The sequence below is a fragment of the Oryctolagus cuniculus genome, chromosome 13 (genome assembly GCF_964237555.1).
Source record: "Oryctolagus cuniculus chromosome 13, mOryCun1.1, whole genome shotgun sequence".
In the NCBI taxonomy this organism is placed as follows: Eukaryota; Metazoa; Chordata; class Mammalia; order Lagomorpha; family Leporidae; genus Oryctolagus; species Oryctolagus cuniculus.
The window spans coordinates 10,106,074-10,123,879 of NC_091444.1; the positions used below are offsets into that span (position 1 = coordinate 10,106,074).

The 17,806-nt window shown below is 42.9% G+C and overlaps 1 long non-coding RNA gene across 1 annotated transcript in view; it reads left to right on the top strand.

The window, feature by feature from the left end:
* Positions 1-17,522, top strand: part of LOC138844856 (uncharacterized) — a 99,828-nt gene extending 82,306 nt beyond the window's left edge. The window contains exon 3 of the long non-coding RNA XR_011381240.1: positions 16,751-17,522. This is a non-coding gene — a long non-coding RNA (uncharacterized lncRNA). The remainder of the gene's footprint in view (positions 1-16,750) is intronic.
* Positions 17,523-17,806: the final 284 nt, after the last annotated feature.

Sequence of the window (17,806 nt, forward strand, 5' to 3'; positions counted from 1 at the left end):
TGGCCTAGGCCAGCCCTCCTGTTGTGGGCATTTGATGGAAATGTACTGTTACAACATGTTCTTTTTCAGCCACAACATGATCAGATGGCCATAACCCAATTTCAGTATCTTAAAAAAGGTTATGAAGAAGTAAAGCAATAAGTATTACAGACATTGAATATATGTATGTAAAAGTGCAAATTTAAAAATATTTAGGTGGTGAATGATAAAACCATTCATTTTGGTGTTCAATTATTCTTTCATAAGAATAAAGAATATGGTTTTTAACATTGAAAAACAGTTTTGAAAAAGTGACATTATTTCTTTTAATTAATATTTATTTGAAAGGGAGAGAAAGAGAGAGAAAGAGAGAGAGAGAGAGAGAATGACAGACGGAGATCTCACCTGCTCATTCACTTCCCAAATATCCTATTGAGTCAGGGCTATGCAAGGCTAAAGGCAGGAGCCAGGAACTGAACCCCATCTCCTGTATGGGTGCAGGGACACAAGTACTTGAGCCATCTCCCAGGGTCTGCACTAGCAGGAAGCTGGAGTCGGGCATGGAGCCGGACTTGAACCCCAGGCACTGCGATATGGGATGCAGTCACCCCAGGCAGCATCTTGAGGGCTGTGCCAAATGCCTGTCCGGTGGTGTTGCGGGGTAAATCTCGTGCTCCTTAGGAGTGTCCCGAGTTTTAACCCTCTGCCGCTCTGTGCGCTGGCAGTCAGCGTGAAGGGCACTGTTGGCTCATGGATCAGGGAGCCTGGGTGTTTGAATTTATACAGGAAGGTAAATTGTTTGTATGATTGACATTCTGATTTTTACTATCAAAATGATTTCAACACTGCTCATCACCAGTGACATCACAGACATTGAGAATTTTCTAAGGAAATGAGCTGAGGACAGGACATAATTGCACTGGTTTTAAAATACGAAATTTCTGGATTGCAAGGGACACATTCTGTTGAGGAAATAGTTTTTCTTTTGTTTATTTCTTCTTTTGTTATGACCTCAAGAAAGGAAAGTTTATGTTGCAATCAGGTGACGTCCGTGGAGGATGGGCAGTGATTTTGCTCACAGGGATGTTGGAAGCCCTGATCCACCCCTCCTCTGCCACTCACAAGGAAGTGACCTCTGTCCCCTGGAGTGCAAGGGAGGAGGGGTACTCAGAGAGGCAGGGTCTGGCCAGTAAGGGTGTTATAGGGCCCAGTCAGTAAGTTGACTGAAGTGAAACCAAACAGCTTGTCTGTAGAACCATACTCGAAGCTGAGTTTGTAGGTGACGGGTAGAAAAGTGAGATTTAGGGCAGCTGGCATTGTGGCATATTAAGTAAAGCCATTGCCTGCAGTGCCAGCATCCCACATGGATGCTAGTTTGAGTCCCAGATGCTCCACTTCTGACCCAGCTTCCTGCTAATGCACCAGGAAAGTAGCAGAAGATGGCCCAAGAGCTCCGGCCCCTGTGCCCATGTGGGAGACTGGAAGATGCTCCTGGCTCCTGACTTCACAGCCTGGCCCAACCCCATCTGTTGTGGCCACTTGGGGAGTGAACCAGCAGATGGAAGCTCGCTCGCTCGCTCTCTGTCTCTCCCTCTCTCAGTAACTCTGACTTTCAAATGAATTATAGTAATAAACGAGCAGGTTGTTAGTGCTTATTAGGCTGGACTGTGTACGTTCCTTCTCTTCAGGAATAACTCGTATCGATGAGCGACTCACTGAAAGTAAAAAGGTCAGAGTAATGTTTCAGCAAGCTGTGCCCACAGCACTTGTGGGCTAGGCCTGGGGGGTACCATGGGACAGTGACAAATGAGGATTGCTGCATTGACCTGATCCATTGGTCTGTTGGTGCAGACGGAGTGGGGACGAGGAACAGTTACAAGGTGAAGGTGTCCAGGTGGGACGATGCTTGTGGGCTTACTGCCCTCACAACCAGGATGCCTGAGAAATTCCTGGGTGGCTGCTGTTAATGCTACATGGAGAATCCAAATAACCAATCCAATAAAATAAGACCCAATAACACTGTCTCTGTATCTTTAGAAATCTGTACTTATTCCAAAGGTGTGATTAAAGGTTGGAAAGCAGTAAGCACCAGTATTTCTAATGGGGGGCTGTAGAATCTGCAGGAATTTTCCTTCAGATTGGAGGAAAGTCACCCAAGGTGTGTGTGTGTGTGTGTGTGTGTGTGTTTTGACAGGCAGAGTTAGACAGTGAGAGAGACAGAGAGAAAGGTCTTCCTTCCATTGGTTCACCCCCAAATGGCTGCTATGGCCGGCGCACTTTGCCGATCTGAAGCCAGGATCCAGGTGCTTCTCCTGGTCTCCCATGCGGATGCAGGGGCCCAAGCACGTGGGCCATCCTCCACTGCCTTCCCGGGCCACAGCAGAGAGCTGGACTGGAAGAGGAGCAACCAGGACAGAATCTGGTGCCCCAACCGGAACTCGAACCCCGGGCACCGGCACCGCAGGCGGAGGATTAGCTTAGTGAGCCGAGGTGCCGGCCCCAAGGTGTGTTTTACCAAGGGTTCCAGGCTGTCTGGAGAACTGGCATAGCCCACCTTTGGGATGCTATTGGTGTGTGTGGGAGTGGCTTCAGGCAGCAAAGGAGGAGAGAAGGAGCGGAGCAGGCACTAAGAGCCATGCTCACCTGTTTCTCACTTGTCTGGCTTTGCATTTGGCTCTTGAGAGCGTGGATACAGAAACAGTGGCTACAGCCTCTATGCCAGTAGAACGCTGATCCACATAAGAAGCCTGGAAACCAAACTACAAGTTCCTCAGCTGCCAGCGCAGGCAACCAGACCACAACCTCAGGAACAAATGGCTGGAGATGGTGAGCACTTGTGCAGTGACCAGCAAGAGCCCTCCTTTGGCCCCAACTTCCAACTAGGGACCAAGCAGGGGAAGCCAAATGCATTCAGCAAGCGAATCCCATATGCTGCCCTGTTTCTTGTTCACCTGCCTCCCACCTCCCCAGAGCAACAACTTCCAATCAGAGCAGACCCCAGCCTTCCCTTCGTGTCACGAAAAAGCTTTCCCACGCCACTATCTGCCTTTGAGTCTCTGCCAAAGGTAGCTAAGGGGGCCGAGTCCCTTGCTGGAGCAGGCGCTGAGTAAACATCCCCTGTTTGTTCTCACTGAGGCTGTTCTCACTTGTTGCCACGTTCCATAGAATTTCAGTTTGTTTTCATGAAACAATAATGTATTAAATTACCGGCGGGTAAAATAGTTGTTTTAGTGGAGTGCCGTGTTTATCCTGAGTCCCTGGTGCGCGCAAGCCCTACTGTGGTTTTGGGATCACCAGATCTTTTTGTAAAAGCAATTTTATTGAGGTGAGGGTAACAGGTGCAGTGCAGGGGGAATGTAGCAGGCCTGAGACTCACACAGACCTGCTTGCCAGCTGGGCTCTTGGTTGGCAGTGTGGAAGCATGGCTATCAGGGAGGGTCCCACAGTCCTCACTTTGCCCAGACTGCACAAACAATGCCATTTATTTGTTTTCCTCCTGGGAACCTGAACATTTGGTGGGTTCTAGGCATGGGGTGCCTGCCTACATGATTAGTGAAAACTTTGGGGACTGAGTGTCTAATGACGGGGTGTGTGTTGTCGGAATTCCACGTGTGGATTCTTCCCTTGCCCTCAGCACCGCTTGTCTTTGCTGATTTGGTTTTGTTTCCTTTTGTTGCAGTAAATCTTAGCTGTGAGTCTGACTATACACCAAGTCTTGTGGGCCTGCTTAGCAAATGATTGAATCGTGGAATGATGCTGAGGACCCCCAAATATTAATCACAACAGCATTTTATAAGAAATTAAGACCTCATTTGAACCCACAGTCCGGATGCAAGGAAAATGTTACAAAGGACATGTTATCATTGGTGTTCAGATTGTTATTTCCGTAAAAACTAAAGAATATAGAGAATTTCTGCTTATCTCCCACAGAACTGTGAATTAGTAATAAATACAAAATAACAGTGAAGTTGCACTATGAAATGATGAGAATTCTTGGTATATTCTTTGAAGAATATGTTATATTCCGATGGGAAGCCAATTAGGAAATGCAAGTGAGAAAGATAAAAAAAAAACCCCTATATGTGGAAAGTTGGGAATTGAACATCAAAAATTGGAGTAAGAAGTCGTTGGTATGAGTGATCCTCTGCCCTAGTTAGATGCATGGGTATCCAGTAGGGGATATTTTTAAGGTGCTTAAAGCAAGGCATCGTTCCGGGTGGAAGGAGAAACCTCCTATGTCAACAAAGAAGACTGCTCGAGGTTTGAGGTCTCCATTTTTGAATTTTTACTGCGACTAGCAAAAAACTAGGAAATTGGGATATATACTGTGCTAAAACCATACACACTTTAAAGTACATAGTGAAATTTTTATTTTGTATTCTTTGATGTTGGGAGAGAAACTTCAGTTATGCAAGTGTGTGTCATATTAATTTAGTGATAAATTTATAAGGATCAAATGAGTTACTTTGTGTGAGGCTACAAAATGTCAAGCAAATGTAAGATGAAGGTATTAGGCTGTGATTACCATCAAAGGTAGAAAGAGGGAGAGCTGTTCCATGTCTGCTGTTAAAATAGAGGACTCTCATCTGGCCAGTTGTATTCATGTGTCACCTTTCAGAAATGCAATAAGGCACCCATGTGGCAACATCAGCATCATGGTGGGGGGCATTTATGAGGATATAATTTATGTTGTCAGTGTAAAAGTTTCCTTTTTCTATAATTCTTAAGTATATAGGGAAAAATTTTAGACCTGCTGATGGTTAATTAGGGAGTTCAGTCTGTGGTCACATTTTGCTTCAGAAACTGTGGATCAGGAGTTTAGGAAGGTGCCGCCTACAGTGCTGGCATCCCATATGGGTGCCGGTTCAGGTCCTGGCTGCTCCACTTCTGATCCTGCGTGGGGGACCCGGAAGAAGCTCCTGGCTCCTGGCTTTGGATTGGCGCAGCTCCAGCTGTTGCAGCCATCTGGGGAGTGAAACAGTGGATGGAAGACCTCTCTTTCTTTCTCTCTCTCTCTGCCTCTGCTTCTGCCTCTGTGTAACTCTGCCTTTCAAATGAATAAATAAATCTTAAAAAAAAAGAAAGAGAGATTAGGAATTCAGACCAGTTCCAAAAGGATTTTGTGTATAACTGAAAACACTAGGGATAGCACCTGGCCAACTCATTGGGAATCATAAATTCAACCAAGGGGACAGAAAAATACCTTGGAGCAGATCTGAAGGTATGTGCCAATGGTTACTAAGAGTAAAGGTGACATTTAAAATGAGTTGACCTTTTCATTAGGGTTATGCTATTTTAAAATCATCTAGTTTGTAAATACTTGATTCTGTATTCTGTAAGTTTCTGGACAAAGTCAATAGTTGCTTTTATACTTTTAGTTAGATTTTAGAAAAATTAGTGGCACTTTTTCATTGATACCAGATGCCAAATCAGAACCTGGAGTGGCTTACTTCTTTCTTTTCCAATTTAATTAATTCCAGCAGATCATATGTTAAAATGATCTTCAGTAAAATTTCTTCAGTAAAATTTGCCACAAGATCTTCAGAGCTATTTCTTTCCTCTTTTTAATTTTGCATTCCATACTAACATCTTTGACTTCTCTAGAGAATCATTTCTTTTCATTCTCTGAAATGATTTTTCCTGCCTTTCCCCTTTAATGTGGAAGTGCTCCTTCAGCATTGCACAAACCGTCACATCTGTTAAAGAACATCTCCAAGTGATTCATTGCGAAGAGCAGTAAAAAGCTAGGATTATCCCCTTACTGAGGAAGAATTTATTATTCGCGTAATCTGAAAATGACTGGAGATGCTGAATACAGTAACATATACTTGAGTAGGTTGCAAAACAGAGTATCAGAGCAAATTGTCTTCTGTATAAACATAGATGGTATTCATAGTAAAACAGCCTTTTTTAATGAAGAAAATATTTACATGGACAACATGAGCAACACAATTGGCTATGAATGGCAGGAGGAAAAAGCAATACTGTTGTGTAGAATTGTGCTAACTGGCTAGCCTTTAAGGCATGAGGTAACATGCACCTTTTTATAGTTTGCCTATTAAAAGTCCTGGTAATTCACAAGAGGTAAAGTTTTGTTTTGTTATATTGCTATTATTTTAAAAATTAATACATTGATTTATTTGTATTGATGCTCCTATTTTTTAAAAAGATTTAATTTTATTTATTTGAAAGAGTTAGAGAGAGAGAGAGAGAGAGAGGGAGGTCTTCCATCCGCTGGTTCACTCTCCAAATGTCTGCAATGGCTGGAGCTGAGCTGATCTGAAGTCAGGATCCAGGAACTTCCTCTGGGTCTCCCACATGGGTGCAGGGGCCCAAGGACTTGGGCCATCTTCTACTGCTTTCCCAGGCCATAGCAGAGAGCTGGATCAGAAGAGGAGCAGCTGGGACTAGAACCCTGCCTATGGAACCCTGCCTGCCCTCCTCCTCTGCTTTTTCAGGTGCATTAGCAAGAAGCTGGAGTGGAAGTAGAACACCCTGGACTTGAACTGGCAATGATATGAAATGCCAGCACCTCACGCAGTGGCTTAGCCTGCTGTGCCATGCCAGCACACTGACCCATTGATTCACATAACAGGTATAGGCAGCTTCTGATACAGCTTTCAAAGATCGCCACCTGCTGAGCTTACATGATGTGAACCCCACCTGCTGTGCTCCATAATGCCTCTGGTCTTGAGTGTGGGCCGACCTAGTGGATTGCTTCTCATCAACAGAAAGCAGCAAGATGTGTGTGTGTATGTGTGCGTGTGGGGGCATTTCTGAGCCTGGTTGCTAGTATTCCTTTTCTTGCTCTCTCTTGCTTGCTGCCTTCTCATGAGATGCTCTGTTGAAGGGTCCCTGTGGCAAGGAACTGGACTGACCTCCAGCCAACAGCTCATGAGACACTGAGGCCTGAGTCAAAAATGGTAACAGTAGGCATGGGAATGGATCTTTCTTTGTTGACCCTTGGGATGATGGAAGACTTTGGAGAGGCTGGAGCTGGAGTTACGCTGTGAGGTAGTAAGTGTTGGTTCAAGCCACTCGTATTTTGGGGTAATTTGTGACACATATGGTAGATGACTAAAGCAATGAATAAATTGGAGAACTGAACCGTCCATGGATTTGGGTTGTGGGGACATACAATTTAGTTCATTTAACTCCAGTAATCTGAAATGCTATATAAAATCTCTCTGAAGAGTTAAAAAGAATCATAAAATATTTTGAACATACTTTATTTTTCTAATTGTCTCTCTCCTTCACACCCCTCCCCCTGAGAATCCTTTTGTAGTTATTTTTCATGGAGATAGAACATTTCTTTATAGTTAATTACTTGCCAGTCAAATGATGAAAATGAAATAATGTGACAAAAATGTCATGTCAAGGAACACAAAATAGCACATATATTTATCACATGTTCATTACCCGTGAACAGAGTTACTTCCCGCGGGGTGCTGGGGCCATGCTCCTTTGAGGTAGTCTGCATGGGTTACGCCAGTCATCACGCATTACATCACATGTGAGTGGGGGCCAGCACCGTCAAATGTAATGTGCCACATGGAAATTGTCAAGGGAAGATTCCTTTGAACTTACATGATGGAAAATTTTCAGTGCCTGCTCTCACCCTGCGTACTCACATGTATCGATAATTCACAAAGCATATTGTGAGCAGCTAGCATTCTGGAGAATGTGATTAACAGCGTGGTGTTAGCTCTATGTGCATCGTTAAGTCTCCCATATTGTCATTGTACAGCTTTGAGCGAATACATCCACGTGAGCAAGGTGTAAGGAAAGCAGGCCTAGAGTTTATTGAGTTCATGTGCTTTGCTAGAGCAATTCAATGAAATTTAGAGGTATTTCTGGTTTCATTTTTTTCCAGGTCTCATTTTTTAATTTTTGGGTAAGTCTAGTAGCTCTGATTTGAAGCTGTACTGTGTTTTATGTTCATTCTCTTATGAATATAGCTAATTTTCAATAATTTAGTGCTTGGCTTAAGGGCAAATTTTGGCAAAGTTAAGGGCAGAGATTCTTATTCCTGTACTTAAGGTACTCTAAGCATTTCAGTCAGAAGCAGAAGGTAAGCTCAGGTTCTCTTGTAGTTTGTTTGATTGGCTGTTCTGGTAAAAGGGGTTTAGAGGAGGGGAAAGTTTGATTTAACAGACATCAGCTAATTTCAACAATTCGTAGTAGTTTGAGTACCCTTTACGCAGGAATCTGCTGGTGATTGGTTTTCTTTTTATTTTTTTATTTAAAAAGTTTTTTGAGAGGCAGAGTTAGACAGTGAGAGAGAGAGACAGAGAGAAAGGTCTTCCTTCCATTGGTTCACCCCTCAAATGGCCGCTACGGCCAGTGCTGCACCAGGATCCAGGTGCTTCCTCCTGGTCTCCCATGTGGGTGCAGGGCCCAAGGACTTGGGCCATTCTCCACTGCCCTCCAGCAGAGAGCTGGACTGGAAGAGGGGCAACCGGGACAGAATCCGGCGCCCCGACCGGGACTAGAATCCGGAGTGCCGGCACCACAGGCGGAGGATTAGCCTAGTGAACCACGGTGCAGGCCTGGTGATTGGTTTTAAATATCAGCTCCTGCTGGATCAATACAATGCTAGTCAAGATAGAACAGAAGAAAAGTATACTCACAAGGGTTGGACTTGACTCGAGTGATAACTGGTTTGTAGTTCTGTAGTTAAATGTTATAAATCTTCTTAACATCATTGCTATGGGCAATTGGACAAACACAGCCTCTTCAAGCACAAGTCAAATTTACTTACTTTCTGGGAGTTTGCTGGTCTCTTTAGGGAGGAATTGATCTTGATTATCTGTTATTTGTTCAGAGTGCTTGTAATCAGTCAGGTGTAGCGAGTTATTCCATCTCCAAACACAAGTCTGCTCTTCCCCTGGGGCTTTTAATGGCGGTTACTTGCAGATGCCTTCGTGAAATGATCCTCTCCAAATTCCGGGAAAGGTGAAGCATGTGCTCTGAGTGAGTGACAGTGGTGGAAGAAGAGAATGGACAATTGCAGCTGTGTAGTTGGCTTTAGACATATTTCGCTACCTCAAAGTCCTGAGTAGTTGTCATCACAATACTTTGAACTTGCTGTTTTCCCTTTGCTTGAAACTTCCCAGTTACCATCTATTTTTCATTCAAGATTCAATTTAAGTGTTATCCCCAGGAAGGTGATTTTGAGGCTAGACCACTCCAAGCCTCACTCAGGTTTGCCGCCTCCCTTCGGTGCTCACGATAGCCTACGCTTACCTCTACATCATAGCACGTCTCACATTGTACTGTAAGATGGGCTTGCTTGTGTGACTCCCCTTAGCCCTCGCTTGTAATGCTTGAGGTCAGGAACCAATATCTGCCCAACACAGGAGTTCAAATGACAAGGATATTGCTTGGCCCATAGTTGCTCAACAATTCTTTATTTGGATAATTGACAAATGAATAAGATTAGTTCAACTTAAAAAGAGGACAATTTATTGTTTATCCATGAGGAGTACGGCTATTCTACCATTTTATCTTATTATTGGCAATAACATTTTACTGGAAATTTTCAGTGATAAAAAGTCACAATTCAGAATTTTACCAGTCTTCTATGTGTATGTGAGTGTAACCAACATTATTATTCAAAAACCAAATCTATAGATGCACTGCATGTTAAGGGATTTTGAGAAAGTGTTACTGTTTTACATTAGACCCTAGTTAACTGCTGCAATTTTGATTGCCATAGAGAGAGAAAGTATTTCTGGTTGTTGCCTAATTATATCCAAAGACATGCATTTTGGTTATCAATTATTACATTTTTTAAAAATATTTATTTATTTTTTTGAGAGACAGAAATATAGACAGAGAGAGGGTTCATGACCCAGATGGCCACAACAGCTGGAGCTGGGCCAATCTGAAGCCAGGAGCCAGGAACAACTTCTGGGTCTCTCACATGTTTGCAGGGGTCCACGCACCTGGGCCATCCTCCACTGCTTTCCCAGACCATTAGCAGGGAGCTGGATCAGAACTGGAGCAGCTGGGACTCGAACTTCACCCATATGGGATGCCAGCACCACAGGAGGAGGCTTAACCTAGTATGCCACAGTGACATTTGGTTATTGACCTTTGGTTATTGATTACTGCTATGTAACAAACTATCCCCAGCCTTGGTGATTCATACTTCTGTTTGCTGATTTGGCTTAGCTAGACATTTCTCCCTTGTGGCCTCCCATGCAGCTATTGTAAAATGGTTGTGGTACCAGAGTCATCTGAAAGCTTGATGGGGTTGTATATCCAAGAGGGATGCTTCCTTTACTTGTCTGATTCCTCACCTGGGATGACTGGAAAACTGTGGGCTGGCTGCTGGGTCTGTCTGTCTCTCTCTACCTAACCTCTTCATGTAGTTAGCTTGGATTTGTTCATAGTATGAAGTCTTCAGGCAATTGCACTTATTGTGTGGTACTGGCTCCCCCCATGCACTCTTTTCAAGAGACCCAGGTGGGAACTCAAGACTTATGACCTAGCCTCAGAAGTCAGGCAGTGTCTTTTTGCTGGATTCTGTTGGTAAAATATGTGTCACATTTCTAGCCTAAGTTCAAGGTGAGGAAACTCCATATAGGCATGCCTATTGGGAAGTGTTATTGGGAAGTGTAGTCCATTGGATGGTCACCTTTGGAGAATAGCTACCATTCTACATATTTCATGTTACGGAGTATGATATTTTTCTACTAGGTAGGACCTCATTTGACAAATTCAATCTCTTTTTATAATTTCTTCTGACATAATAAATATCTTAACATGATTTAAAAGATGTAGCAGCAGTATAATGGCCCTGAAGATTTTCATATCCTAATCCCTAGAGGCTGTGACCATGTTGGGTTTACATGGCTGAGTAGAATTAGGCTGGCAAGTAGAATTAAGGTTGCAATCAGTTAAACCTTAGCCTTCCAGCATAGGCACTGGCAGGAAGCTAGAATTAGAAGTGCAGCAGGGAATTGAACCTTGATATGGGGTACAGGGGTCCCAAGTGCTGACTTAACTGTAGTGCTAAATGCTTTGATTCTTGTTCTTTTTTTAGGATTTTATTTATTCATTTATTTTTTCTAGAGGTAGAGTTACAGACAGTGAGAGGGAGAGACAGAGAGAAAGGTCTTCTGTTTGCTGGTTCACTCCCCAAATGGCCGCAATGGCCAGAGCTGCGCCGATGTGAAGCCAGGAGCCAGAAGCTTCTTCCAGGTCTCCCCCGTGGATGCAGGGGAGAGTGCCATCTACCACTGCCTTCCCAGACCATATCAGAGAACTGGATGGGAAGAGGAGCAGCTGGGGCTAGAACTGGTGCCCATATGGAATTAACCTACTGCGCCACAGTGCCAGCCCAATTCTTGTTCTTTTTTTTTTTTCTTAAACTTTTATTTAATGAATATAAATTTCCAAAGTACGACTTATGGATTACAATGGCTTCCCCCCCATAACGTCCTTCCCACCCACAACCCTCCCCTTTCCCACTCCCTCTCCCCTTCCATTCACATCAAGATTCATTTTCGATTATCTTAATATACAGAAGATCAGCTTAGTATACATCAAGTATGGATTTCAACAGTTCTTGTTCTTAATGGTTGAATGGTTGCATTGGTGTATCAGTAAATGGATAAACCATAAATTGTTGGCTGTTACACTCTATTGCTGAGCAATGCAGAAATAAACTTCCCTACCCACAATATTTTTGAACCTTTGTCAAATTCTTTCTTTGGGTGCTTTTCTAAAAATAGAAATTTAGAATTAAGGGGCATGAGTTTTTAAATATTTTGTTATACTCTACATTTATTTTATCACGTGAAATTTTCTGATATCTTTGAAAGACATTTTCAGGATCCTGGCTCATCATTTGATCCTTTTGTTCTTGGCAATTCGAACAGCTCTCGTTTCATAGATCAACGTGTGTCTTGGATGACCAGCAGAGGTCATCTAAGAAATTAAATATCACACCTGCAGCTCGAATTTTCAGTTGGAGGTTGACCTTCATGTAAATCAGAGAGAAAACAGTCTTGAGTCAATGCTTGCCAATTCTAATAACATATAATAGTAAAGTCAAACCTCTGCTTCTTCCACATCACCGCCTACTTTTTTTTTAAATGCCTTCATGCCTGTGGAAGACTCAGCAGTATTCAACTGTAATTTCTCTGGTCGCAAGCTATGTTATGGCCTTGCATTTGGAACATGTTTCTTTTTCATGCTTTTTGTTGTTACTTTCACATATTTTCTCTTTTATTCATACTTGAATTAGTTTATACCAAGCAGCACATTCCAGAGATCTTGGGATCAAAATGCCTAGTATAAATTATTAAGTATAGACTTAATACTTTTGATAAGTACTTTTCCTGTTATATGCTTCATGCTCCTATATAATGATGTATATTATAGAGGGGTGTTCTAGAGTTAAACAATTAATGTTATCTTGTTAATACAGTTACACTTCCATGAATATGTTATCATCATTCTTGAAGTATATATTAATATACTTTATAATCATTTAGCATTGATCTAAGTGTGTGAGAGTTATTACTTTCTATGTTCAACCATTCTATATAATCAGGAAATAAGACAGAAAAGATTACAAAACAAAATACCAGTAATAAAAAATGTTTAAATGTTTTGTCCTAAACACTTCTTTCTGTGCTGTCTTTGGAAGATAGCTTGGACACGACAAATGCCTTCTGTGAAGGTTAACTTATGTGTCAACATGATGGGCCGGGTGCCTAATGTCTGAGTAAATATTTTTTCTGGGTGTGTCTGGAAGCGATTACCTTTTGAATTGGTGGCTGCGTGAAGAGGTGACGTTCGCCAAAGTGGAGGGGTCCTTGGCGGGCCTGGGGAGGAAAAGAAGGCAGAGGAAGGTCGGAGCTGCACTCTCCTCCCCCTGGCGGTTGGAGCTGGAATGACATCTTCTCAGCCCTCAGTGCCACTGGTCCTGGGGCTTCAGCCTCAGTGTGCAAACCATGCGCTCAGTGCTCTGGCTGTCCAGATGTGGAAGGGGACCACTGGCTAGCCAGGCTCTACTGCTGGCACGTGGGAGGGCATGGGATTTTCCAGTCTCCGTAATCATGTAAAGCAGTACCTTATAATAAATGATTCATTTAGCTAACATAATCTAAATCTCTTATTTGTTCTAGTTTTCTGGAGAACCTAATAGACCATTGAAACAGACGCTTGTTAGATATAGGAACGTTGGTTTGTGTTTTGAAAGTTCACCTGGATGACCCCAACAAAGCTGTTACCTGAGCAAGGCAACAGAGGCCCTGCTGTTTTCTTCTCTGCCAGAATTAACCTGGTTATTTTAATTTTACATATAAAATATATAATTTTTATTACAGTTAGATTTTTATAGCACACACATATATAAGGGGGTTTCAAAAAGTCCTTGGAATTGGGTATTATTTAAGAACTACATTTTTCTTTAAATTTATTTGAGAGGCAGAGTTAAAGAGAGAGAGAGAGGGAGAGACAGAGAGGTCTTCCATCTGCTAGTTCACTCCCAAAATGGCCACAAAGGCCAGAGCTAGACCAGTCTGAAGCTAGGAGCCAGGGGCTTCTTCCTGTTATCCCAAATGGGTACAGGGGACTAAGCACTTGGGCCATATTACACCTCTTTCCCAGGCCATAGCAGAGCTGGATTGGAAGAGGAGCATCTGAGACACAAACTGGCACCTTTATGGGATGCTGATGCTGCAGGCGGAGGCTTAACCTGCAACGCTACAGCACTGGCCCTGTGAACTACACGTGTTTAAAAAAAACTTTTCAGGGCTGGTTTTGTGAGGTAGCCGGTAAAGCTGTGGTCTCGGATGCCAGCATCTCAGATGGGCACTGGTTTGTATCCCAGTGGCTCCACTTCCAATCCAGCTTCCTGCTAATGGCCTGGGAAAACAGTAGAAGATGGATCAAGTTCTTGGGCCCCTGTACCTACGTGGGGGACTGAGATGAACTCCTGGCTCCCGGATGGGCCAGGCCATTGTGGCCATCTGAGGAGTAAAGCAGCAGATAGAAGATCCCACTCTCTCTCTGTCTTTCCCTCTGTAGCTCTGACTTGCAGATAAATCTTTAAAATGTTTTTCCACTAAAATTATCTTTTTTAAAGATAAAGTTAATCTTTTTAACTTAAAAAATTGTTTATTTGAGAGGCAGAGAGAAAGAACTCCAATCTGTCTTGAAAGAACTTCCCAGATGCCTACAACAGATGGGGCTGGGCTGGGGCTGCAGCTGGGAACCGAGAATTCAATCCAGGTCTCCCAAGAGGGTGGCAACAACCCAACTACTTGAGCCATCGCCTGCTACCTTCCAGGGTCTGCATTAGCTGGAAGTTGAGTCAGGAGCCACACTAGGAATTGAACCCAGGCCATGTGATATGGGATGTGGGTGTCTTCACTGCTAGGCTAAATTCCTGCTTCCGTAAATTTACCTTTTAATTCCCTTTTCCATGAACATTTTAAAGTACTGTCACATGAACGCTACCTTTTCCTTAAGGTAACAGGCTCATTGCAGTCTGCACTGAGTTCGGGGTTCCTCTTTCAGCATACCCTGTTGAAGGGATTCTTTGGCCATCATGTTAATATGGGCTCCCTTTAAAACACACAGTGCAATCTCACTTTGATCGAATCAGTCCACTTCTCACTTTTTAAAAAAAGATTTATTTAATTATTTGAAATGCAGAGTGACAGAGAGAGGGAGAGGGAGAGGGAGAAGGAGAAGGAGAGAAAAGAGAGGGTGAGAGAGAGAAGAGAGGGAGGGAGGGAGGGAGCGAGGGAGAGAGACAGAGAGGGTGAGAGAGAGAGAATTTTCTACTTGCTTGTTCTCTCCCCAGATGGTTGCAATGGCCCAGGCCATATTAACTTGAATTAAAATTTCTTTCCTTTTGTGTCTCATTTGACTTTGTCAGAATTCTGTGTTGCTGATTGGGTAGGTATCATCCTATAATGTTCTCCCGTAGAGTTTGTCACCATCAATTGTGTAAGCAGTTATTTTCAGCATGAGTGTTGACAAACTGACATGCATTTTTAAACATTTTATAAATAGAACTTTCATTTGCTGAATTTCGTGAATGAAATGTCTCAGGTATGTTTTCACATTCAGGAATTTGTGACTCACGGGACCAGTGATACCATTGTTCTTGTCTCAGTGACGTCACTGTTCAGAGCAGTGGAAATTAGAGTAACAGGTTTAATTTTGTTCTCTCTGACAAATCCAGGGTACAAAAATTGTGCTTTATATTTATGTGGCATTTCCACAACTGATTCAGATCCTAAGGTGAGAGGGTGAAATTCATCTTTCCTGATAGGCTTTCTTTCCTCAGAGCGGAACTTCTCTGCCGAGCGGGACTGCTAATATTGTTTTTCTTGGATAAAACTCTATGACACCATTTAGGTGATATGTGCAATTTAATCTGTGTTAATAAGGGTCAACGTTACCATCTGGAATACAAAGTAAAACCACCTCTTGAGGAAAAGAAATGATCAAATATAGAAACCCATTAGAAGAGTTTTCTTTAACATTCATTTAATTATGATATGGAAGAGAAATTTCACTCTGTGAGAGTCAGATTTTGGAAGTAAAGTTAGCCCAAGTGCTGGGAAGTTTCGTGGTTTCTGCAGGCTGCAAAGCTCTGAGTGAAGTGTGAGACGACAGTGGCTGGTCTCAGTTCCTGTGTTTGCTGGCTGCCATTACTTTAAAATGTCTGGCTCTCTTTGCCACCCCATCTCCTCTAAGCATTTTGTTTTTAATCTCTTTTTAACCATGAAGTGCTTAAGTCTCTCCTCTCCAGGGTTTCTCATTGATCAAAGGCACCAACATCCTTTTTCTTCTACTACTAATTCTGAAACAGACCCCTGCCAGGCTGAGTCTGTAATGCTTCCAGACCATTTCTTGTGTTTCCCTTTCTCCCTTTCGCACCCTTTCCTGTCCTTCTCCCAACCTTTCTCCACGGATGCTTGCTGTAAGGAAACACATTCTTCCTGTATTAAGTTAAAATCCCTAATGTTCTAGAAGATAGCTCCTATAATGTTCTGTAGTGTTCTTTTATATTTGAGATCTAACTTTTTTTGTTTTACACAATGACCTGATGGCTTTTAAATTAATTAGACAATATAAAATTTGTATATAAGTCTCCATAACTTGGTGTGGTGATTATACATTACTCTCATACTTTCTGGCATTGTTAAATCTAACATGTTTTTAAACAATTCCTGACATGGTGATTTTGAACAGATTTAAACGTTCATATTAGGAGAAGCATTTATAAAACTCCCCTCTGATGGTTTGGTTTACATATAGGTGATTTGTTTTAATTTTGATGGCTTTTTCAGCTTCAGGTGACACAGGGACACTGATCATGGTAGACAGGAAACTTTGAAAATGAACCATATTTTGCTCTTCTGAAAGAATTGCTCATTTTACACTTGGGTAAAGGGCTAAAGGGTTTTAAAGATCTATTTCCTCCAGTAATAGCAAGGAGAATTTCTTTTAAAAGAGCCATGCCAAAGGCAGGGATTTTAGGATTTCTCCACCGAATCCCAGGGTAGCAAGGACCCTGAGCACAGTCCTCTAAGATGTGCATTGCAGTTATAAAAATGATGTCCTCGATGAACACAACCTCTCAGGTATGGGACTCAAGGACTTCAGTGATGGCAAAAAATTCAAGCCGTTTCTTTGGTCGGATGACTCTCTCCCCCCGACCCCGTCTCTCTCATCATGGTGAGGTAGTGCACCACATTTTCTTTTGGGTGACTCTTGAACTTGTCTTACTCCTTAGGTTCTGTAACAGGAAGGACACTGGAATTGTCACACAAAGACTGAATGGTCCAAGGAGCAAACACAGCATCCATCTCCCTAAATCCTTGGAGATTCCTGAAGCACTTGGATCCTTGAAGATATCCCCGGGTGCTCCATCAGCTCTAATCCAGATTGTATTGAAGCCATTCTAGGAGGAAACTCTGACTCTGCTTCTAAAAATGTGGTGTTTATTGGGTATTGATCCATTAGTCTACTTTTTGAACCAGCAAACACTAGCAGTGATCATCTCCTTGTACCCACCCAGCAGTGAGCAACAGAAAGCACCCCTGCCCTTACTAGGCCTGCTGTGAGACGGATGGTTACATGATGGGAGAAGCCTACACTGAGCTGCTTCCAGCCAACGATGCATGTAGTACTGAAAATCCCCCAGGATAATGGGATAGTCAGTAGCTGGGTGATTCCTGTTTATTGAAATGATGATGATGAGAAGATTTTTAGATATAAAATCTGTCTGGAGATGGAACTTGTCCTGCATGGATTCCAAGAAGAAATAGTTGCAGGTGCAAAGGCCCTGTGGGAGCAGCCAGCTGGATATGTGCAAAGACTGGATAGCATGGCTAGGTTCCGAGAGTGTAAGGAGTGAGACTGAGAGCAGTAGCAGGTGAAATCAGACAGGAAGACCGAACTAGGCCAGGCAGGGCCTTGGAGAACCCGAGGGATTTTATTTTATTTTATGTAGATAGAGAATTTTAAGGAAGGAACTAATATAAAAAAGAATGTATACTTAAAAAGAGATTATCCTGGCTGCTCTGAGATGATGGATTGTAGAAAATAGATAAATATTTTAGTTTACATACTAATTTTTTTTTGACAGGCAGAGTGGACAGTGAAAGAGACAGAGAGAAAGGTCTTCCTTTGCCTTTGGTTCACCCTCCAATGGCTGCCGCAGCTGGCACACCAGGCTGATCTGAAGGCAGGAGCCAGGTGCTTTTCCTGGTCTCCCATGGGGTGCAGGGCCCAAGCACTTGGGCCATCCTCCACTGCACTCCCGGGCCACAGCAGAGAGCTGGCCTGG